Source organism: Euprymna scolopes, chromosome 28 (assembly GCF_053919585.1).
Source record: "Euprymna scolopes isolate OS-2025 chromosome 28, ASM5391958v1, whole genome shotgun sequence".
NCBI classification, from domain to species: Eukaryota; Metazoa; Mollusca; class Cephalopoda; order Sepiida; family Sepiolidae; genus Euprymna; species Euprymna scolopes.
The window spans coordinates 50,379,426-50,405,599 of NC_136509.1; the positions used below are offsets into that span (position 1 = coordinate 50,379,426).

The 26,174-nt window shown below is 36.3% G+C and overlaps 1 protein-coding gene across 6 annotated transcripts in view; it reads right to left on the minus strand.

The window, feature by feature from the left end:
* Window positions 1–26,174, minus strand: part of LOC145249606 (uncharacterized) — a 127,859-nt gene that overhangs the window by 91,788 nt on the left and 9,897 nt on the right. The window contains exon 1 of one of the 6 annotated variants that reach the window (XM_080111318.1): window positions 5,189–5,329. The exons of 4 other annotated variants lie outside the window; for them this stretch is intronic. The gene's annotated coding sequence lies outside the window, so the exon portion shown is untranslated. Of the gene's footprint in view, window positions 1–4,886; window positions 5,039–5,188; window positions 5,330–26,174 lie in introns of those variants that run through there. One more of the 6 variants, XM_080111320.1, reaches the window with a different exon arrangement.

Sequence of the window (26,174 nt, forward strand, 5' to 3'; positions counted from 1 at the left end):
AAAACAGGAAGCATTTCAAAATCAAATAGGTAAGGGTGGGTCAGTACTAACACATTCACCGTTTAACGTTTTATTTGGTTCATTTATTTTTTATTACTGTTATTTTTCTTTATTTTGGGGTGTTTTTAAGGCTCTCATTATCCCCGCCCATCATCTGCATATATCATACACATCACAATTTCATCCGCATATATCATACACATCACAATTTCCATTTTGTCATTATTTCATTGTAAATATAAAGTCAAAAAAAAAAAAAAAAAAAAAAGCCATTGTATATAATTTTATTGTTAAAAAAAAAAAAAAAAAAAAAAATTGTACATATTGTCATCTGGGGCTTTAAGTAGATCCAACTCCTAATGCGGTATTGTGGTGATTGCAACTAGTGATAGGGAATAGACAAGTGGACGACCCCCGACACCCACTTTCCCCCCCACACCCTTTCTGGCCTCATGCCACATTTAAAAAGAATTAGTTGCCTGTTTTATATAATTTTAACCCTAAAATTCTGTAAAATTTGTGATTTTTCTTCTTAAATAAATATTTAAATAAATGGAAAAGAGAGTTTTTAATATGAATAACAATACAAGCAAAAGAAAAACGAATTTATAGGAGTATAGATAGATAGATTAATTCTCATAATGTGGTTATATAAAAGTTTAAACATTTCCGAATATTTTATCTTCAGTAATAATTTTCATATTTATTTCTTTCCCTTAAGTCTCACTTTATCGTGACTAACTGGGAACCCTTTTCACGGCAACGATTTCCCATGCTTCCTTTCACTATTGAGTAAAGTACAAACTCCCTATATGCAGTAGAAGACTATTAAGCAACTTACCTTAGGAAGAGCTTATAGAGTCACATGCAATAGTGCAACCTTGCATGTATTTCACCTCATATGCAATAGTGTATACATACATGCACTTTTTACCTGCAACAGTGCATTAACACATGCACTTCTCATGCGGAACATTGCACACACACACACATACACACATTCATTTTATCGCTCGTAAAAGTGCATTCATGCATGCACTTTTCTTCACACACAACAATAGAGAGTGAACTTTGCTCTTCCACACGTGCAACAGTACAACTAGTTTGAGGTAATATTTTATTCTTGGTTCTAAAATAAAATTTGTTGTTTAAAATCACGGAAATCTTACTTTAATGTTTTAATCGCTGGCAGCCATGTTGATTAAAAAAAAATTATCCTTTAGCAAAAATATTTCATTGTTTTGTGTTTTTTGTTTGTTTTTTACTTATTAAATTAAATACAAATACAATGTATAAAAGATTAATAGTACCTATTTACAATACCTCCCCCACGGGACAGAGTTAGACACCAGGGTCGTTTTTTAACGTGGAGAAAAAGTACAAAAATAAAAATTGTCTCAGTCGTGAAGGACTGCTCCTCCACCGAAAGAGAACAATAAAATGGAAGTGCAGCATCTGAAGAACAGACACCACACTTTGATCTTGGACAAAAGATTAATAGTAATAGTAGTTTTTATGTAAAGTTTTTTAAAAAATAAAGCTCACTTTGTGTCGTCATTTCGAAGTAAATATGTATTTTTCTTTTTTATGACATCATCTATTTTCAAGTATATATATTCCTTTCTTCATAATCGACTTGGACGGTTTTCGTGGTTATGGTTATTTTCAAGTTGATCTTGGACGCCCTTATGGTGCTCATGACCTATTCCACATTGAAACTCAACCTTGTGTTGCATCTGATCCTCGTAGGGAGTTTGATGGATAGGAACAAGCAGGATACAGATCTGTGCATATTATGAAACAAATGCAAGAAATGACTAATTCTATTTCCACTCAAAAGTGGCTCAGTTGGTTAAAACAAAAGTGACAAATTAAGAAGAAACAACGCATCCTGTCATTCACCCCAATTTTATGGCTCTGTGCCTAATTGTATAACTGTATATATATTCATTCATATGTTCAAATGATGTGCGGACTGGTACAGGCATTGAGGGCTATGACTCCATCTACCTCTCTCCCTCAAAGCATTCATGAATTCATTGTTGCTCATCATTCAGACCCTTATTCACACTGTTTCTCAAAAGTGTTTGATGTATTACCATAGCTTTCATACAGTAGGTTGCAGTTTCTTTCTGTCCGAGCAGTTACTGGGCGATTATCCTGGCCATATACCCAAAGGAATCTTCTGCCCAGCACAACGAGATATGAAACCATGAACAAAATTATTCTTGATTGCTTCCATGTTAGTAACCACATTGACACCAGTTCCCACCAGAACACCAAAGTTAAGCAATGATGAACCTGGTCAGTACCAGACAGGTGATCATTTGGTAATACTAGGCGTTGTATCGGGCAGTGGAACAGCACTACTGTCAAAGAAAGAGTAAGGCTCCTTTTTTCTTCCTCTAATCTGTGGGAAACTCTTAGGCAAGGTCGAGAACACACTTTAGCCCTCCAATCAAGGTAACATGAGATCATGGAAATCAGGTGCCTGCTGTAGTATGGAAATAATCAGGAATAACTGTATATATTTTAAATAAATATAATTCGTTTTTATACGTTCTTCGTTTTTTACTCTCTCTCTCTCTCTCTCTCTCTCTCTCTCTCTCTCTCGTTCATATCATTCACTTCATCCCAAACTATATTTTGTTCTTATGCACTTATTGAGCCGTGCTAGTTTTAAATAATTTTTTGAAGTTAAATTAAAGTTTCACGGTATCTTTTTATTAAATTGTTAGATGAAAGTTCAGAATAGTTACAAAATACCCTCCTCTCCCCATGTTAAGAATGACTTTCTAAATAATAACGTTATTATTTCAGCACGGTTCAAAAAGTGCATAAGTACCATACATTTTATTATGTTATTTTTACGTTATTCATCGTTTGTAATATCATCCAGTGCACATGGTCAACAGCAAAAATCCACATAGTTTTAGCACGGCCACCGAGAGTAAGAAGAAGGCCTGTTAACTGAAAACGTCTGCAGGCAATGTAGGTAAGATTTGTCAGACTGTCAGTACTATATGAGGGCCATTTGAAAAAGTGCAATAAAACATTTTTAAAACGAAAAAGGAACACAGTTCGATTAATACTTAAACTGAACTTTATTCAATATAAAATATAAACATTATCTATGTAAAATTATGTAATTTTAAAGCAATATAAAATTTAATACTGATAAAACTGAATTATGAATTTAGGGAACAAACAATTAAAGAAACATTAAACACAAATATTTTTGGCCTTCGGAAAAAGATCACAGTGTAGTATCTGTTTTGATGATACACTTTACCTTTTCTGTCCTCGCTCGGTGGAGAAGAAATCTTTTCATGATTGAGATTATTTTTGTTCCTATCCAGAGTGCTCCTTATTGGGAAGCAGGATTTTCTCCACAAGATTATATGTTGAAATATTTAAATAACTATTACTTTAAATACAGAAATTATATTTAAAGTTTTGGTTTTCTGTTCTTTTATGTCCATTTCCCCCCCCCCATGTTTTTCATCAAAATGTGTAGCGTATTAGTTGTCTCACAGGCCATCATCAGTGATCGCTCACTGGCAGTAACCTGTGGCATTCCCTGGAGACCAAGTGACAACAAGTCTCCCCAAATTTCCAGTGTTCTCCACCTCTTGACCACTTGTGCAGATAATTGCATGTTATCGCAACAGCCGTTGTCACTGATTTCTCGTTGGCATCGGCCATTGGTGTTTCCTGGGGTTTGGGTGACAAAATGCCTCCCCAAGGATTTGAACTGCACACTTCCAGTGGAGATTTGGAGAGTATTTTTCCACCTCGGTCATTTCATCCTCCCTGATTCTTCACAACTAGTTGGTGTGACGCCAGTTGATGTCATCTACACCAGTTTTTTATTATTATTACTATCATTATCATAATAATAATAAGGGTGCTTGTGCAGTTACGCACATGTATTTTAAATATTATTTTCAAGTTAAATTAAATTTTGGGTTTGTATTACTGTACACATAGATTCGAAAAAGTTGTCAAAAAACAAATATATAACAAATAAATGTTATGAAAGGCGAGATAAGTTACTCTTCTACCTATCTGGAAAGGTTTTTCGTGGTTTTACTCACTTTAAAATGTGTAATCGCTTTGAAAATCATGCAATGTTTATCGATATATTTTAAAAAGAAAAATGTTGGCATGCTCGCTATTGAACTCGGTAAATTTGGGAAGATGAGTTCCAACAAAAAAATTATACAAAATACTGTTAGAGACCCACTGAATATATGTCCGCCAATGTCATGGTAACATATATTGAGCGAGTTTCTAACAGTATTTTGTATAATTTTGTTGTTTAAACTCGTTTTCCCGAACTTACCGTGTACAACAGCAAGCATACCGCCATTTGCATTTTTCAAATACATTGGTAAACACTGTATGTTTTTCGAGCCAAATAAACACTTTACATTAAATAAAAACACTAAAAATTTATCCAGTTTGGTAGAAAAGTAACTTATCTTGCCTTTGATAATATTTATTTGTTATATATTTGTTTTTTGACGACTTTTTCGAATCTATGCGTATAGTAAAACAAACCTGTCATGTAAATTATTTAGCGTTAAAATGTTATAAAAAACAAAAACTTGAAGTTTTAAATATATTTCAAAGAAATAAATTACGCCCGGTGCTAAAATATTGAAAATTCACCGATCATAAAAAAAAAAAAAAACTGCCGTGAAAAATGCTAACTTTAAAATATTTGGAAATATTCAGTGAAAAGTTTTATTTATTATTAAAAGAACGGACTGAAAAATATTATATAAAAATTGTTTGTTTTGCAGTAAAAAAGAAAAAGTAAATAAAATGAAATATTCGACTTTCTCCGATAAAAATAAAAGTTCAAAAACAAGTTCACTTACTATATTTTGCTAGATTAAAATTATCCCAATGTGCAAGTATAATAATTATTATCCAAATGGAGAATTGTTCTTTCTCTTTAGAACATACATGGACAATAATCGGTAACACATATTGATAGCCATGGACAATCGTGGTTGAATACCGGAAACTTTCTATACCTACAAGTTGATCAGGAAGTGACGTTACGCTGTCATGTTCACCGGCCTACTCTCTCGGTGGTGGTAGTTTTAGGCAGTTTCGCTTTCTTACTTTAAAAACTAATAATTAAACAAATTAAACAAAATAGACAAAAAACTCAAACCTTTCAATAGTTACTTTTGTTGGTAGCGGAGGTGTAGTTTGATCTATCCTTATATAAATTGAAGTTCCTTCTGCTTTTCATTCCATTTTTTTTTTTTTTTTTTTTTTCAAGATCGTACAATTTAAAAGTAGAAAGATGAACGCGTATCAAAAATAGAAAGCTATGTTTTTTTTTGTTTTTTTTTTTGTTTGTGTGTGTGTGTGTGTGTGTGTGTGTGTGTGTGTGTGTGTGTGTGTCTTTTTCAATTCAAATGAAAAACCAATCAAATTTCTTTGAGAGGGCGAATGAAAGCAATAACTAAAAAGAAAGTAAAAGGAAAGAAAAGACAGCGAGTTTGTTTTCTGTTTTCATTAAAAATCGAAGCAAAGCTGAAGCAATTGATTGTTGACACTAAACGAGGAAGAAGAAAGAAAGAAAGAATATCTTTTCTCTTCGTCACCGTGCCATAATTAATGACTGGACTAACCAAAATAAAAAAAATAATATATCACCTATTTGAAAATAAAAATAACAAACGTATGTTTTGGATCAACGGACGTTTTAGTACCGCACCCCCAACACGGCCAGGGCTTTGTAGAATTTTTTGGCTACTAATAAAAATTAAATGCCCCTTTGGCTTGTTATCTATGTGTCGTGAATCTACTTTGGTATGATATCTATTCCCTGTTCTTCACCTCATATTACAATTAACATGGTCGAAGACGAAGGAAAACACTTCTAATTGGTTTCAAAAGAATGTGCGATTACCGAGCATATGGAACCCTAATCCTTAACCTAATGTTGAAAGGTTACGTTATTTTCCAGTTAAATGTTTTCGATCCTAACAACGGAACACATAAAAATATGAAGTATATAGTGTAGATATCGTTTCTTTTGTAGATATCGTTTCGAGAATAAGTTTGATGGTAATCTATTTTCTTCATATCCAGCAAAGACAAAATAATGAATATCTACTCAACAACCCTTCATGCAACAAGCTTCTAACCACCTCTAGAAATTGGCCATCTCCACATCTTTCTCTCGACAGGTGTCACTTATGTGATGGCTTTCGATATCGATTTGAAATAACTTTTTTTGTTAAAAAAATAAATTTGTATAAATCAGCAAGGTACAACTTTTTGGACCAACTTGATTCTGCTGTTGGCATTAGTTTCCTCAATTCTATCTAGAATTCAGTACTCACAGGAGGAACCACATGAAGGTTGCCAACATCTATAATGAAAATGGTGTTATCAAAAGAACAGGTTTTGAACATTGACACACCCAGCTTGTTAGTACACTTTGGTATTCATGTTAACACTGTCAACTCTATATTTTGGTACTGATACAGCTTTTAAACCGGGCAAAAACCTAATAAGCTGGAGTTAGTTTAGGATTATGCTAGGGTTAGCGTTAGTTTAAGATTAGAGTTTAAAAAAAAAAAGTTTAGTTTTTGACTGCTTTAAAAGCTGCACTATTTTTAAATAGAATAAAAAGAATTCTTTTCCTTGTCGTTCTCTGACCTCTCCCAAACAGCAAGAGTGACGGATAGGTTAAAAAAAAATTTTTAATAGAAATCGTTCCAGACAAGGCATGAAGCCATTTAATGTAAGGAGCTAAAAATATCACTTCATGGTCAAAAACTAGCCAACAACAAGTGTTATATGGATAGGTTCCAATCTAGGACATAGCAATTCTTCCCTTTTGTCAGAAACATCACTCACGGAATGTGAGGACTAAAAGACAAAATAAGGAATGCAAGAGTTACAAGGCTTCTGAAAGTAAACCCAAGGTCAACTTTATACTCTCCAGTTTCAGACTTTTAGTAGCGTTGATATTTGTCCAAAACTTTAGCCTATGTGGGTAATTGAGACCAAAACCATCGGATATTAAACTACAATTGAAGAGATTTGGTGTTGGAGTAAGAAATTAGTAAAGAAATTTGGCCAGGATGTGTGTGTGTGTGTGTGAGAGAGAGAGAGAGAGAGAGAGAGAGAGAGAGAGAGAGAGAGAGAGAGAGAGAGAGAGAGAGAGAGTAGGGAAATCTCTTTTATGAGCTCAAATAGATTGTGATAATCTTAGTGAGTAGTGAGCCGAAAATGAGGAAATCAGTTAGTGAGCTAGTTCATTCTCGAAGCAGGTTTACATCCCTGAGCAAATTGCAGAAAACTTCTTTTTTTCCCCCCCAACTTAGCAAGTGATAAATTTCTAAGAAATAGCAATTCATCTTCACCATCATGTAACTATCCTAAGGAGATAGGTAGAAACGACCTGTTTCTAGAAGTTATGGCATCTTTAACTCTCTTGACTCAATGCGATATGCAAACAATCTCTTTAACTTGATGACATATTTCTCTAAAATTGTTGCTAAGCTATCAACAATGTTTTGTCAACTAACTTACTTCGGTAGTTTCACAAAATACGCAAAACACATTGGACGGTCAATGTTACAAACCCAATTTTTTTTTTTTGGGGGGGGGGGTAAAATAGTCAAAATACAAGGCAAAAATCATCAAAAACTTCATATATCAATTGGCCATAATTTCTTAATGATTATGCCATGGTAACATTTCTTACAGTGAAATTAAAAATTTGGTTCCAGTGATTAATTCCATGTGAAATATAATATTGTCTAAAAATGGTTTTATGGTCTGAAAATCTTTACAAGGTCGCTGATTGGTTGAAAAATTGTTGCTTGCATAATTGGGTTTCCTAAGATGTGTTTCCGTTAATTTTTCTTGATTTGAAAAGTGTCATGCCATAAAACAGGTTTGTTTTAAAAGTTTTAAATATTTACAAAGTAGGGAAGTTTTGCTGAATATTTCATTCAACTGCCATCAAAATCAATAAGTGAATCAATTTTATTTCTTTTTATGTTTATATTATTAATTGATTTTCAATTTTTCTCATTATACTAGGTACGTGCAAAATGAATGGCGATGCTCAAAATGTATAAACATTTTGATCCCTCCCTTTACTTAAAAATTCACCAAAAATCAGGAAATCAACCAATTTTAATGAAATTTTCAGTATTTATCAAATAATGATCACGGAATATATTGAACCCATTATTATCAAATAATGATCACAGAATATATTGAACCCATTATTTTTATTTAAATCTTAGTGGAAATGTATTATTTTGTTTAAACAAAAAATACCTTTACTAAAGTTATGGCTTTCTGTAGTAAAAACAAAAAATGAATGAATTTATTTTTGCTTTCTTTATGAAAATAAAGTCTCGTAAATTATAGCAATTAAAAAATATATATTTTATTTTTACAGGAACATTACGAAAAAATAACCCTAAAGTCTGTATTAATGAATTCAATATAACTCAAAGAAAAATCAATTTCTCGAACTACCGATATTATCATTGAATTAAGCATTGTTTATTTAATATTTTCACACAAAAATATTATAATTGCAAAAAATATTTCTACTTTTTTTTTTTTTTAAATTACAGGTTTCACATAATTTTTATATGTAAGATTTTAATATGTTTCTTGCATGAATGTGAAACTTTCGGCATAACATAATTTTTATATAATCTTGAATAATAGTTTTTAAAAATTTAATTTAAAAACAGGAACAGAGAAAAATAATTAAATTAAAAAATGGTAAAAATGATACAAATGTTTAGGATAGGAATGTACGGATGCATATCTGGGGAAAAAGAAAAAGACAACTAGCACCCCAACCTTTCGACTGGCTGAAATTTTGGGCTTCCATATAATCCGTGTTTACAAAACTTCTGTTTGTTGCGATTTTGGAAATGGCATAATTCCTCACTTTTTAGGCTAATTAAGCTATTTTTGTACAAACAAGGTGTTTTTTTATTTATTTAATTCAATATCTTAGGACTTTACTAATTATTTTTTAAATAGACCCAGAAAACTAATATTTATCTTTTAAAGGATTTTTACAATGAATTTATTTAACTTCAAAATTTAGCTGAATTGGTTAGCTCGCCATGAAAGCATTTTTCATAACTTTTTTTTTTTTTTCACGTGTACAAATATTTTTTTCCTTTTTGGAAATTTAATCTTTCAAATACAATCAAAAAGTAGCTGGAAACCTACAAAAAAAAATTATGATAAATCGGCTTTCAAAACCAGGTTCCCTATCTTTATTCATCCGTTTTTGCCAGTACCAACATTATGCCGATGCTTCTGTTGTAATAAAATTGATCTTAGCCATCAGGGATCTCATCAGAGATGCCATGGGGAAATATCTTTTCTTTTCCCATTGAACAGTGAGCAAATGAGATCACTGAATGGTTCAAAATGGTAACTGAATCACATGTTCCCACATGGAAATTCAATAGCAAACCCCACTCTCCCCAATGGTTTACTTCTACTTGTGCAGCTGCCATTGCTCAAAGGCAGCATGCATACTGCAGATTTAACCGACATAAGTCCAGTATAAACAGACAACTTATAGAAGCTAGAAGTTACTGTATGAAAGAAATAGCAACAATTAAGAGAAAATATACCAAAACCACCAGAAAATGCATCAGGAATATGTGATTTCTGAAAAAATTTACAACAGTATAGTAAATAATAGACAATTAACAATTCCCCCACTATCCAACAATCATGAGGTTGGTTACATGGCAACTATGAAAGCTAACATGCTTGCCAGTCGCTTCACCTCAAACTCCACATTGGACCCAGCAAAGCACTCCCTCCCTGACTTTCCTTTCTGGACAGATGCCACACTAGATGATCTGAAAATCACCCCCTTCTCAGGTGCATGATATCATAAAAACGTAGACATCTCAAAAGTATGTGGACCCAATCTCATCTCAGCTGTACTATTAAAAAATTCTTCTCTAAGGTTGCTCCAGTCCTCTCCAAACTTTACAACAAATGCCTTAACGAATTTTGCTTTTCTGACTGCTGGAAAACTGCTTCTGTGGTACCAGTTTACAAGAATTCTGGCGAAAGAACTGACCTATTAAATTATCGCCCCATTAGACTCCTCCCACTTTTCGCCAAAATACTTGAGTCCACAATTAACCAAGCTCTAGTCCATCACCTTATAGCTACTAAACTTCTGACCAACCAACAATATGGATTTAGACAAGCTCGTTCTATGGCAGATATCCTAACTGTAATCCCTGAACATATATACCATATACTGGACAAAGCAGGGGAGAGTAGAGCGATAGCCCTAGATATATCTAAGGTTTTTGACAGGGTTTGGCACGATAGTCTTCTCAGGGAAATCAGATTATACGGTATCACTGGATGAATACTTAACATAATTAAATCCTTCTTAAATAAGAGAAAAATCCAGGTTGTCCTTTATGGTCGTACATCTAAACAATATGATATAAACGTGGGTGTACTTCAGGGGTCAATCCTTGGACCTTTATTATTCCTAATATTCATAAATGACCTTCCTAATAAAATTGTCTCTGAGATGGGTATATTTGCTGATGACACCATGCTCTATAACAGGCATGAGGGGAAAACAAATGAACACATATCTAAAGAAATGGCAGAAACACTAGAGGAAGACCTCTAATCTGTAGTAGAAAGGGGGACAAAAATGGATGGTCACATTCAATACTGCCAAGACTAAGCTTGTTTTCTTCAATAATTACAAGAAACCTTCTCAACTACCAATAGCTATGGCTAAAGATACATTTTTTTTTTTTTTTTTTTTTTTTTTTTTACAAAGGCATCACCACATTATCAAGGCCCAGAGGCCACTCAAGGATAAGGGTTAAAGAGTGTACAGTAGAAGTTGGTCAATATAGTAATCATTAGTAATGAAAATTTGGTAAATTTAATAACTTATATGGAACGGCTCATCAAGAACTTATTTACTTTAGACTTGAACAAAACCATATTGTAGTCAGCCGGAAAGCAGGAAAACGGAAGACAATTCCACAGGCGTGCAGTTCTAAGAAAGAAGCTTTGTTCATGGAATCTACGTTTAGGTTTAGGCACAGATAAAGAGTGGGGGAAATTATTGATAGTGTTTACAGCTAGACGAGTGTTTCTTGTGAAAGTTTGGCGAGGGGGGACCATAGATTGAAGCTCAGTTGAACACTTTCCATGAAAATAACGATACATCAGAGACAAACTCGCAACATCTCTTCTGTGAGATAGAGGTTGCAAGGAGGAGAAAAGGACATCTCCTACGAGGCTACGAAGTCTATTTTGAACTCTATCAAGGCAGGACAAGTTCTTTCTAGCAGCTCCTGCCCAGATGTGGCAACAGTATTCCATCCTTGGACGTACCTGGCTCTTATATAGATAGAGAATAGCATCAGCAGTGAGATATCTACTGGATCGATAGAAAGATCCCACCATTTTTCCAGCGGCCTTGGCAACAGATTTGATATACGTGTTCCATTTAAGATCAGGAGTAATGGTCAAGCCCAGAAGCTTGTCAAAACTTGAGGCCTCCTGAAGACGAGAGCCATTCATTTCAATTGATGACAAATGTGGATTAGAATGTTGATGATGTAAAGAGAGAAGCTTGGTTTTAGATGCATTAAAAGTAACCAGCCACTCCTTTCCCCATTGTACTACGTGCTCAAGATCAGAGGAGAGAGAATTGGAGAGAACTTGCTCGTTTACTGTCTTAGATGTGGTACCATAAATGGTAGTGTCGTCAGCATAAATGTCTACAAATGATGTAAGGATATGATTTGGAAGATCATTAATGTAGATCAGGAAAAGAGTTGGGCCCAGGATGGATCCCTGAGGGACACCGGCATTAATATTGTGAGCTTCTGATTTTTGCCCCTCAACTACTACTCTTATGAATCTATCAGAAAGAAATGATTTAATAATTGAGAAGACTTTTCCAGCTATACCATAGCTAGCGATCTTATGAAGTAAACCTTTATGCCATACCCTATCAAAGGCTTTAGATATGTCAAGAGCAATTGCCCTAGAAAGATTGCCACCGTCGAGAGATTTGCTAATCCTATGCGATATAACTGTAAGGACATCTGCTGTAGATCTAGCAGAACGGAAACCATATTGAGTGTCACTAAGAAGGTTATTTTTGTTGAGATGTTTGATTACTTCTGTATTTAATACAGATTCTAGCAACTTACTCATGACGCACAGGAGACTTATTGGCCTGTACTGAGAGGGGGATGAGCGATCACCTGAATTCTTAAATACAGGGCATACTGATGAGATTTTCCAGGGAGATGGGAAACTATTCTCCTTAAGACAACGTTTAAACAGTTTTGTAAGTATGGGCGCTAGTTCAGGTTGAAGTTTTTTGAGTACTATAATTGGAATACCATCAGGGCCAGTTGCTTTACTGGAATCAAGGTTTTTGATTAGCTTGGCAACATCACGTACAGATATACGTATATCACATAGCGTGTTTTCTGATACAAGAGGAAATATTGGGGGTTGGCGGTCTTGGTCGCAAAGGGTAGAATTAGCTGCAAAGTTCTTGACAAAGAGTTTGGCTTTGTCTGATGCTGACGAGATTACCTCAGATCCATTGATAATAGTTGGGATGGAGCACATGCTTCTGTTCAGGATTCTGTTTGCTATTTGCCAAAACTGGTGGGAACCAAGCCGCTGCTCAGCTACTTTGGACTTAACAGATTGAGCATACAACTCTCTTGCGTTCCTTATTACTTTCTTACAATGGTTGCTGGCAGTCCTGAAAACGGCTTTAGTTTCCATACATCTATTACGTTTGAAGCAGTGGAAAAAGTGATTTCTGTGCGCAATGGCAGCAGCACATTCTGGAGAGAACCATGGCTGGCTGTTAGGTTTTTGCTGAAATTTTTTAGAGGGTATGAAATGGTCAATACCTACAATTAACCATTCAGTTAGGTCTAATACTATAGAGGACACATCCTTTTTAAACATGGAATGCAGAGGTAGATCAGATATAAATGTACGGAAGCTATCCCAGTCAGCCTTAGTGTATCGATATACTGTACGATGAAGAGGTACGTCTGGGGACTTATTACATTTCATTTTTATCTTAATTGATACAACAGAGTGGTCGGAAGATCCAAGAGGCGACAGAACAGAAACTGAACATAGTTCAGGGCAAGTTGTGAGAAAAAGGTCTAGTAGGCTCGCATACTGGCCGTCATTATCGGGCACACGGGTAGGTTCCTGAACAATCTGAGTGAGGTCATAGGCAATGGAGAAATCATGACAGAACCTCCCCTCATCATCGGTCTTGTTTGAGTGGGTCAACCATTCGACGTTGTGAACATTGAAGTCTCCACATACGTGAATGTTAGCTGAAGGATAAGTAGAAAGGACTTGGTCAATTTTCTCAGATATGCTTTGAAAGATAGTAACTCCGCTGTTGTGGGGGCGATAGAGAGTAAATATAAATGCAGTAGTGTGAGCTAAAGCAACCCGGAAGCACATATAAGGTAAGTTAGGATCTTCCCTGGAGATGTCCCTCCCACATGGAAAGCTATCTTTAATATAGGCACATATTCCATGCCCATGGCGATCTTGGGGGTCAGATTTAGAAGTTAAGTTAGAGTATCCTGTAATTGCAAACTCATCAAGGGAAATAGCCTGTCCAATGCCAGTTTCACTTAAAAATAAAAGGTCTGGTTTAGTCTCCTGTAATTGGGTTTCAACCTCTGGAAGGTTAGAACGTAGACCCCTGATGTTGGAGAAGGAGACATGGTAGTAGGGGTCTACGTTGGAAGTTGGAGAACCGGGTTTAATCGTGTATTTTTTCTTGAAACTTGTCATGATGAAATTTTGGAATTTGTGGACTAGGTCGACAGATTTACTTAGAGCAGGACAGAGAGGGGAAACTAAGAGAGAAAAAGAAACGAAGAATTTTTTTTTTTTTTTTTGTACCACATGATAAGGTAAAGCCGTAACAATTACCCACTAGTATGGCATCGAGAGGCCCCACCAGAAGCTACTGCATGGTCCAGATTCCATTCACCAAATGGCAATACAGCAGCCCCAGTACTTTGCACCTGCTGATAGGACAGCCTCCTTAGTGGTTAATCCAAGGTTCGGGTCCCTGACTATCAGGCGGATAACGTCAGCCCAGACAAAACGTTTACCTCCAGCACCCTTACTAGTAACATGGCTACAAGGATAGACATAGAAACAGAAAATTTCCACCAACTCTGCCAACTGTTCGCGCAAAAATACTGCCAACCTAGAAAACAGCTTTTTCTTCTCCCTTTGTCAGAAAAATCACTCATTTAAAAATGAGGACTGAGGGACAAATAAGAAGAAGCGAGAGTAACAGGAGCTGCCGATAACGCATCCACAATGCGTTTTCTACTCTCCATTAAAAAAAAAAAAAAAATAAAATAAAAAAATAAAAAAATAACTATTAAGTATTGTACTTAATAAAAGTCCAACGGACCTGTTTAAGGGAAAGTATGGTAATAGATTCCCCTCCCACGAACTAAAAATGAGTACAATTAGGTAATCTATTTTTGCAATCAACTCGGTAGATAAATAAACATTTATGGACGAAAAAAAAAAAAAAAAAAAAAAAAAAATTAAAGCTAGCATTTAATACAACAGAAATACATAAATTAAATACTGAAATAAAATGTAGTTATTAATATTTGAATCTTAAAATAAAAAGTGCGAATTAATAGAGAAAATCACTTATCACAACAACGCATTCCGTCTCCAAACTAGTGAAGAATTTAACTTTTAATAGCGTTCAGAAGATTTTTTTTTTAAATTAACCGTTAAGAGAAAGCGTGATTTTATTCTGAACTTTAACTAATCACGTTTTAAGCAACTTATGATATAAAACAAAATCGGATGGGGGGGGGGGTTCTAAACATTTATTTATAGCAGACTTAGCCATTTTATCAGCTGGATTGTTTCAACCAATTCATGTATAATTTGAAGTCCAACATAGCAATATGTTATGGAGCAAATTAAAGAGTGAAATGCTTTTTAAATTCCTAGGGTTTTTTAAAAGTTTTCTAAATTTGAGTAGAGGTATTAGCAATGAAATTGTTGAAGGTTAAATCAGATTTTTAAATATGTAGTAACAGGTACAGTTGCAACTAAAAAAAAAAAAAAAATTGTTTTGAATCATTAGCTGCCAAACAAACTATAGATCAAAAATATATTTAAAGTTAAGGCAAAATGCTAGGAAAACATTCTAGTCTCAGCAAAATGGAAGGTCTTTAGTGGCTTGAGAAAAAAACAAAAACAAAAAAAAAACCCTTATGTCTACATCCCAATTGACTGTGTCAAAACAAAAGAAATGGCAATGATAAAACTCATAAAACACTAGGAAGATAAATTTTTCTAACAATTTCAAAAAGAAACAACCAAAGTATATAATTACTTAGGTGTGTGTAGAGGGGATTAAGGTTGTAAATGGTTTTGTATTCCGAGAATAAATTGTACCTGAAAGTACTTCTTTCAAACTCCTCGGCTTAACATTCACAGGAACATGAGTTGGAACAGATACATTGAGAGCATTTCCAGGACTGCTGCGATAAAGTTGGGCACTCTCACCCATGCTAGAAAGTTACGCCTGAAAGCATCCTCTACTTCTACAAGGCCAACACTCGCCTATGTATGTATGGAGTATTGTTGTCACATTTGGGATGGTGCATCTGCTACTAGTCTCTCGCTCCTGGACAGGGTTCAAAGGAGAGTTGTCAACCTGATAGGTTTGAACTGCTATCTAAGCTTCAGCCTCTGTCCCATCGACAAAATGTTGCACCACTCTGTCTGTTCTACAAGTATTTTAATTGTGGATGCTCCGACGAACTACAAGCCCTTGTACCCCCTTAATGTAAATATCCCGACAAGCAGCAAAATCCCACCCCCTACACACTTAGATGTAAGAAGGCCTTCTACTCTAATAGTTACTTTCCCAGAACTGCTGGACTTTCAAACTCCCTTTCGGGTTCCTGCTTCCCCAACTGTACTGACATGCAGAAGTTCAAGTGTAATGTGAACAGACATCTTGCTGCTCAACTCCCTACATAGTATCTTTGCAACTTATGGCCCGCTAGTTGCCCCATACATCAAAGTGGTACTGGCCTTGTTTGGGATGAAAATGAAATTTAAAAAAAAATCTTATTAAAAAAACAATTAGTTTTGTAATATAATAGATTGATAACTTACAAAATGTTGAAATTTAAATCCCATAAATGCTGTTTGTTTTTTTTAATTTTCTTTTTCAACTTTTAAGTTTATAAATTACTGGTTTTACCTACCCGGCATTACCTGGGAGTTTTTTTGTTTTTTCTTTTACGTATAGCATTTGTTTTTATTTTGAATAAAAATTTTTTTAATAGATTTTTTAAATTTTAATCACTACTTAACAACAGCAGTTGGAAGCAAATCATATACTATTCACTATGACTATGCATTTCCTACAGTTACTAGAAAACGGAGCTATTAAACCTGCCATAGTTGTATGGGACAAAAAGAAGGAATCTTAGTAGAAGTTTGTGTCCCCAATGATGCCAAGTTAAGCAAAGCCGAGAGGGAAAAGATAACAAAATGCCAAAGTCTTATGTACGATATGAAAAGAAAATACCAAAGTTTTATATATGATATGAAAAGAAAATACCAAGATCTTATGAAGATTTCCATAATTTCAGTTATTATAGGAACAACTAGACTCATAAAAAAGAATTTAAAAAACTAAGTGGCAAATATACCCAGTTAACTAAGTGCAAGAGAGATAAAAACAATTGCACGTAACGGGACGTTTAGAATCTTAAAAACGATCTCTCAGTTGGAATGTATGAAATAGCAAGTGAATGTCTGGTAGCCGGTAGGATGCACCATCTCCAGCTAGAACACTAATAGTTTGTGAATCTTATTTATTTGTTATCATGTTTGTCTCTGTGCATACTAGTGACCACAGGATAACTTTGTACGGTGGATGATACGACTGAAGTATGACATCATGCATTAAAGTAGAGATAGAGTATAACTATGCACAGTGGATAATGTCAAAGGAATGATGACGTCATCCATAAAACCAAGGAGATTTGGTTTGGTTGCTTTGTTTTATGGCATATCAACCCTTATCAGGTTATTTAATGCTGAATCCAGTTATCTTGGAAAGAGTTTTTATTCTTCAAGTTCTTTATATCTTCAAATATTTATTTGTAGAGTTTGGTTTGGTTTGGTTGTTTTGTTTTACGGCATATCAACTCTTTCTTGGTTATTTTATGCAGAATCCAGTTATTTTGGAAATAGTATTCATGTTGCATCCAGTTATTTTGTAGAAGGTTTTTATTCTTCAAACTCTTTATATCTTCAATCGCTAGTTTGTAGTGTTTAGTTTGGTTGTTTTACAGTGGATTTTATCGCTTTTGTTCCCTGCCCTGCAGAACATGAATGAGTTTTGCAATGGGAGAGGGAAAAGGTTTAAAGTATTAATGTTTGGTACATTTTAAGTTAGGAAACCAGCCAGGATGTGTGGGGGAGATAGAAAGAGAAAGGAGAAATGGGAAGAAGGAAAAGAGGAAAAAGGTTTTTGTTTTTGTTTTTCGTTTTGCAGAACATAATTAGGTTTTGCAAAAGGAAGTAGAAAAACAAAAAGCATCAATGCCAGGTGCATTTCGTCTCAGAAAGCAAATATTTTCAGTCAGCCTGATCTGGTAGCACCAGGAAGAGATCCTTTATGACTGTTCATCTATACACTTGCTAGATGAACTGTCTGATATACTATGAAAACTATCACATAAGCATTAAATTAACATTTTATACTTCAACAAGATCCACATAGATGATTTGGTTCGTTGGCTGTTTTTGTTTTATGGCATATCAACTCTTCTCAGGTTATTTAATGCCAAATCCAGTGATTTTGAAGAAAAATTTTTTAATAGAATAATTTATTTTTCAAATCGATTTCTACTTAACCCATAGTTGAGACCCTAACAGATACTACCACTCCAGGTCAGGGTGGCTCCACACTCTCCAAAGCCTGCAAGCTGGGGCCTCACCATCGGATATAGTTTGAGGTCATATCCAGGACCACCACATAGATGAGGATTGATTACTTCTATTATTTGGATTCTTCGGACTACGCTTCTCATCTTTAGTGTTATTTTCACATTTCAGTCGGAGGTTACATTGATCGAAACATTGTGAAAATAACACTCAAAACGAGAACAGTAGTCTGAAGAATCCAAATAATAGAAGCAATCAATCCTCGTCTGTGGATCTTGTTGAAGAATTCAAATGGGTAGAAAATGTTAATTTAATGCTCATGCTAAACTTCATTGTATTGGCAAGGTGTACACATGTGGAAAGTAAAAAACGGTTTAAAACACTGTATCAGACAAAGACATTTCATTTATGTATAGTTTGGCTACAACCATAAATACAGTAAACAAGTTAGATTACATACAAAATACATTGTTCCTATACAAAACAAAAAAAAAATGCAGAAGTTGTTCGTAAGAAGCTAAAGAATAAATATGCTAATATGTGTTCCTTGGCATAGAAAGACATTTCATTTATTAATAGTTTGCATTTGACAAAAGGTTTCTTTTTTTTTCTTTTTGTTTTTTAAGTCTCTTCACTTCAACACTCACTTTTAAAATGATGACTTTTGTAGGTTTTTGCGTCTTCTGAAAACAAATATCACAAGTAAATCTGTGGCAGGCAAGTAGTTTTCTGGATGTTAAACCAGTTTTTCTTACAAAGTGATCTGTTGTCACTGTATGTTTTTTTTTTTTCAAACTTCAGGCACAGGTAGACAATGCTCATGCGTGTAACACAATTTGGATATTTTCAGCTGTTTCACTAGACTTTTCAGAATTCAATTTTTTATGATATTTTTGTTTATTAAATTGTTAGATAAAAGTACAGAATAGTTACAAACCCCCCACCCCTTCTCATGTGTGAAGCAATATATTAATGATTGCTCAAAAGAGAGGGAGATTTGTGTGCACTTACCTTACTTACCAACAATAAAAAAAAAAGAGATTTTTAAAGCTTTTTTTTCAGATCATGTGATGAATAATCACATGACCTTTATTTATAAAGAGGAAATAATCTCACTTGTTCAGATTCTTTCTTGTATACCAGTTGTGTTCTCCAACATCAAGAAGTTTTTTTGGGGGTTTTTTGTGTACAAAGTAGTCACCACTTACCAAGGCCCGGAAGCCACTCAGGGATAAGGGTTATTGTGTGTACCGTAATCAATGGGATAGTATCGTAGTAATCGTTAGTATTGGAGATTTGATAAAGTGTTTTACTTAAGGGGGCGGCACATCAGGAATTTGTTTATGTTGGACTTGAAGACATCCAGGTTGTAGTCAGGTGGGAAACAGGCAAACAGAAGAGAATTCCACAGGCGTGCACTTCTAAGAAAGAAGCTTTGTTCATGGAATCTGCGTTTTGATTTAGGCACAGATAAAGAATGGGGAAAATTACTGACAGTGGTTGCAGCTAGACGGGTGTTTTTCGTGAAAGATTGGTGAGGGAGGACCAGAGATTGGAGCTCAGACGAACACTTGCCATGGAAATAACGAGAAGCCAATGACAGGCTCGCAACGTTCCTTCTGTGAGAGAGAGGTTGCAGGGAAGAGAAAAGGGCATACCCCACTAAGCCACAAAGTCTATTTTGTACTCTGTCAAGGCAGGATAGGCTGTTTTTAGCAGCTCCTTCCCAGATATGGCAGCAGTATTCCATCCTTGGACGTACTTGGCTTTTATATAGATAGAGAATTGCATCAGCAGTGAGATATCTACTGGAGCAGTAGAAGGATCCCACTATTTTTCCAGCAACCTTGGCAACAGATTTGATGTACATATTCCATTTCAGATCAGGAGTAAGGTCAATCCCAGAAGGTTGTCAAAACATGGAGCCTCCCCAAGACGAGAGCTATCCATTTCAATTGATGCCAGATGGGGATCACAGCGTTGATGATGTAAAGATAGAAGCTTGGTTTTAGTTGCATTAAAAGTAACCAGCCACCTCTTCCCCTATTGTACCATGTGCTCAAGATCAGAGGAGAGAGAATCAGAGAGAACTTTGTCATTTACAGCCTTTCATGTGTTGCCATAGATGGTCATGTCATCAGCACAGATGTCAACGAATGATTTAAGTATGTGTTTTCTTCTCACATTAGCAGTAAAGCAACGCATCCAAGTATCTATGTATTCCGGATCTTCAAAGACCAGAGAACATCCTATCGTTGATGCCATTGATATGCCGTGCAAACACTAAACAAGTGTTCAACAACTACCTGTTCTGGTTATTAATTATTATTCGGTTTATAAATATGAGCTATCTGCTCATATGTAAATTATACTTAATTTGCATATCACTACACTTTCTTTCCTAAGAAGGCATTCAGTGAGAATGAGGCAAACTCTTTCTCTTCTGTGATGCATCTCCAGAATTACTCTGGGACTGATGGCTGTGTTCTTGGCTCTTAAGTGCTTGTCCACTATTTTAAGAAACTTTGGAAGATTTACTCCTTCTGGGATTCATGTGGCTACCGACTTGCAGGTGGTCCTTTCTTGGCTTATCCTTGAGGCCTTTGTGAGCAAGAATCTATTTGCCCAGAACAGACTAAAGGACATCCAGCAGATGAGTGTTAAGCTGGGATTCACATTAGACTTGTCTCCCTCATTTCAGCATGTTTCAACAGCCACGAACGTCGTTGATATAATCACAAGAAGCATGACTTTGGAAAGCTTCAAAACCTGTTTCCAATTCTGGTGCTATAGTCTAGGTTGGTTGAGTAGCAGCACCACTCCATGGGCTACACAGAAGTTGCTTAGCCTCAACTAAGGAACTGGATTTCCTACTAGATCCCTTGGGCAAGACTGTTACTGGGTTGGTGCGAAACCATGACTTGTTCATAGAATGATATATACGTTGTCCTTTATTGTCATTTGTACTTTTCTGTTATTGTTGTTTGTTCTTTCTGTTTAAGCTGCCATAGCTGAGCAGCCTTTATGATCTTTGAAATAAACTGGTTTCCACCAATCCGGCTCTCTATCTATATTTCTTCACAGCACTACGAACAGGATCTGATCTGACGTTGCACGATACACAGTTTTGGATTATTTTTTTGTGTGATGCAGGCATTCCAGATGATGTCGCCGAGGAATATTCCTCTATTTTCATTGGGAATAAGATAACAGAGAAGGCTATTCAGACCGTGACAGATGATCACCTGAGATCATTGAAAATTGAAGTGCTGGGTGATAGACTTGCAATTCTGGCACATGCAAATGAGGCTTTTCAGTCATCAAAACACAATTCTTCGGTACCTGTTCAAATCACTACTGTCAAACATTCTCCAGCATCTATCAAACTCCCATGCGCTAGTGCAGAAATGACGCACCCACAGTTTCAAAAGTTCCTAGTGGACTGGAATGTATTCAAAAACATTACTGGCATTACCATGTCCCAATTTGCAAATCATCTGTATAGTGTCTGTGAGGGAGCAGTTCAGAACAGTTTAATAAATTCATTTCCCAATTTTTTCAAAACGGATGAGCCTTCAATGCTACAATGTGTTGAGACCATCGTCACTGACAAGATCAATCCGGCAGTCTACCAAATGAGCTTCGGCAACCTTGCTCAGCATACGGGGGAAGGTGTTAAAGAATACATAGTGCGCCTCAGATCCCTTGCTGCTGATTGTGTGAGTTTTTCTGTCCGTCTTGCCGGTTTGACCTCTCTGATATGAATGTGAGGGACCAATTTGTTCAAGGACTTGTGAATGAATTGTTGCAAACAGACATATTGGCAAAGGCTGCTCAGCTCAAGACTTTGCAGGACGTTATTCAGCATGCAGAGGCCTTTGAAACCATACTCCGTGACCAATCACAGCTACAGGCCTCTTCCACAATTCAATCTATTCGATATGCACCTGAGAGGCGCAATGCTCATCAATGGCAATACCCTAATCAGAACAATTCTCGACACCATAATCGACACTGTCATAATCAGGACCATCCTCAGAGTCCTAGGCAATCTTCGCAGTGGCCAAAGTCATGTCGTGGTTGTGGTAGATATTCACACTGTCCTGCTTGGAGGCAAACTTGTTCAAACTGTAACATGTTGAATCACTACTCGTCCGTTTGCAAAAAGTCAAGTCATTCAGCCTATCATGCCCGCAACGTGGTTAGCGATTCACTATCGGAAGGTAATGCACTTATTGCTTATGTACATTACAACAGTGACTCAGACATTTTTACCGCTTGTGACATCACCCAAGAAATTGAGGCAGAAGGGTAGCCTTCCAACATGAATTGTAAACCGGTGACATTGAGTATATTTCCCGATAGTGGAGCGAACATTTGTTTGGGTGGTCCTCAGCACCTTAGCCTGAGTGTTGCAACCTCTCAATTGAATCTGTGCCAAAAACGAGTGAAAGCTGTTGGAGGTTCAATCCTTGTTTGTAAGAGTTGGATCCCAGTGAGGTTTGTTGTTGGGGGCCGATCAACCAAATAGGACTTGTATATCTGTGATAAAGATTATACTTTAGTAAACAGGGTTGTACTGATGTGAACATTCTGTTCACTTTTTATCCTCATCCAATGCCTTTCATTGGACAAAGGCATGTCAACTCTGTTTGCCGAGTTCAAATCCATCTTCCAGAGAAACCTTCATGTCTATCAATCCCAGCTATCCCTGAGAATGTGCCGAAATTAGAGCAATCTCTGAAAGAACAGTTTCCTTCAAGTGCATTTAACAATGACGCTCCATTCCCTTCAATATCTGGCCCAGCTGCTAAGATATATGTCAAGCCAAATGTTGTTTCCTATGCACAACATTTTCCCATTCCTGTACCACGTCACTGGAAGGCAGCAGTGAAGGAGAGTCTTAACAGGGATGTCAAACGTGGAATCATCATGCCTGTTCCTATGGGGATACCAGTAACATGATGCAGTCCTATAGTTGTTGTTGCCAAGGCTGAGGGGATTCTTCATAGAACTATTGATTTCCAGCGTCTAAATGAGCAATGTCTTAGAGAAACCCACTACACTGCTTCTCCATTTCAGTTGGCATCTCAAGTACCGTCTGGTACAAAGAAGTCGGTCATCGATGCTGTTGATGGTTTCCACTCTGTCGATCTGCAACCTGAATCACAACTCTTCACAACCTTCATTACTGAGTGAGGCAGATACATGTATTGCCATATGCCACAGGGCTTTTTTGCAGCCGGTGATGCATATACCAGGCGTTATGATGAAATCATTGAGAGAGTTCCACGCAAGGTTAAAATCGTTGATTATACTCTCCTGTATGACGATACCATTGAGGAACATTTCTTTCATGTTTGGGACTACTTGTCATTGTGTGCTTCGAAAGGAATTGTGAATGAAAAGAAATTCCAATTTTGAAAAGATACAGTTGAGTTCGCTGACCTAATGATCACTCCAACAGGTGTGGCACCATTTAACAAAATTCTGTCCGCTGTCGAGAATTTTCCACAACCAACTGACCTCTCCAGTGCAGGATCATGGTTCGGTTTAGTAAACCAGGTTGCCTGGGCATATGCTGTGAGCCCTGTGATGCAACCATTTCGCGAGTTGATCAAGCCACACAAGAAGTTTTACTGGGACTCATACCTTTCCTCTCTTTTTACAGCCTCAAAAAAAGTCCTCGTTGATTTGCTAAAAGACAGTGTTCAATCATTTGACTTGAATAGGAAGACATGCATCCAACCTGATTGGAGTAGAGAGGGGGTTGGATATTTGCTACTTCAAAAATATTGCTTCTGTTCTGCTGATTCCGTGGTGTGTTGCAAGGACGGCTGGAAAATTATTTTTGATGGATCCAGATGTACAAAAAATGCAGAGAAGAATTATGCACCGACCGAGGGTAAATCATTTGCCATTGTTTTTGTGTTGCAGCATTCCCGACTTTTTCTCTTGGTTGCCCAGATTTGTTTATTGCAACCGATCATTGGCATCTTTAATAACCGTGAACTTGGCAGTATCACAAATCCTAGGATATAAAAGTTTAAAAAACAAACGCTTCCCTGGAAGTTTACCATCGTTCATTGTCCTGGAAAGTGGACCAAGGGTCCAGATGCCCTGTCACATTATCAAGCAAATATTTTTTCAATTTTTGCATTTTAGCATGACTTTCCCGAAATACTTGGATATTCTGAAGATGACATTGCCTTCCAAACCAGCAGTGTTTGCACTCTTGACAAGTTGGGTAATGTAACTTTGGACCATGTTGCTGATGCTGCACAATCTGATCCCCAATATCAAGCCTTGTTGAAAGCTGTGCCACTCGGCTTTCCAAAGAAGCACAATGATACTAAACCACTACTTCGTGATTTCTGGTAAGTGCGTAAAAGACTCTCTGTATTTGAGGGTATTGTTATGCTTGATACACGTGTTGTGATCCCTCTCCCATTACAGAAAATTGTTCTAGAAAATCTTCATTCAGCACATCAGGGGGTCACTAGCATGAAATTCAGAGCAAACCAGTCTATTTACTGGCCTGAATTTGATGCCAGTATCCGTAATTACAGACTTTCTTGTCATGACTGCACTGAGAATGCCCCTTCACAACATTCAGAGTCATCGATTTTCACTCCAGCCCCATTTCAGCAAGTATGTGCTGACTGTGGTGGTCGTCAGGCCTTTTTAGGAACTAACTTCCTCCACAAATAAATAAAAATAAAAAGAAGAAGACTTATATGCAAAACAAACGGAGGTTTATTCACAGAAACCAACCATTAACAAATAAAATATAATTCTCTTTATAATGAGTTCAGAAGTCCGTTTTAAGTGTTCGTATCAAAAAAAAGGAGAATGTCTTTTTTTGTTGAACTGTTCATATGTTAAAACATGGTAAGAGAGGCAATAGGTAATGTTTGCCTGTGAAATTGTATGAAGCGCGCGGAGCGGTGAAAATGGAAGATTGATAGTAACACGCGTGGAACGTCCGAATGAAAATGCAGTTGAGAGAGAGATTTGATGTTTGTGTGTGCTTAAATACTATTTGGACCGGCTCCCAGCGAGCTTAAGAAGAAAAGTTTAGAAAAATGTCCTTGGAGAAATCCCGTTGGACGGAAACATCACGTGGAGTGCTCTGTACTATGTCCGCTCGTTTTGAGTCGATTTAATATATAAGGCCACGCCGGAATTTGCGTGGGAGTTATTTTTTTATTTTTCACGCGCCAACATAATCATAATCATACTGCGCGTCTAAATTGTATTTATTTTTATAACAATTTTTAATTCGAATCTTAACCGTGTCAACTGGCACAATACTCTCCCCAGATTGAAAAAAGAAAAAAAAATTTTTTTTCAATATGTAATGTATTCCTTGAAATGTTTCGGCCAGTGGACTTTCCTACCTGTTTTTGTCGTAGGTTTGATGTTCCCGTCATTTTCTGCTGGACTCCCATGTTCTAAGGGAATTTGTTCTGGTGGGGAAATTGTCTGAGGGTATTCCTCAATGTATGCTGGTTTAATTCAGTTAATCGCGATGTTGTCTTTCCTGTATTTCCTTTGGACAGTAAAATATTTTTCACTTCTGTCTAAAACTTGGTATGGTCCTGTGTAATTTGGACAAAATGGCTTTTTGACTGTATCACAATAAAATGTTGTTGTACTAAAAGGTACGGGCATTTCCTTCAGTTGCAAAGACATTTTCTGTTGTACGTCAGTGAGTGTCTCGTCCGTCTTTTGTTCTTGTGCAATTAATTCCATACTCACCGAACTGGAATTTAGTGAAGTTATTGCAGCTCGTGATAATGCGTCTGCCACGATGTTTTCTTGTCCCTTGACATATCTGATGTCTGTGGAATATTGAGCAATATAATCAAGATGTCTGATTTCCCTTGGGCCATATTTATCTACATGTGTATGCAGTGCATACGTTAACGGTTTATGGTCAGTGTAAATACAAAAGTTTCTTCCTTCTAACAGATGTCTAAAATGTTTAATTGACAAATAAATTGCTAATAGCTCCCTTGAAAAGATACTGTACTTTGTCTGTGTCTTGCTCAGTTTGGCTGAGAAAAACGATATAGGGGTCATTGTATCCCCTGTCAGTTGGTGTATAACTGCTCCTACAG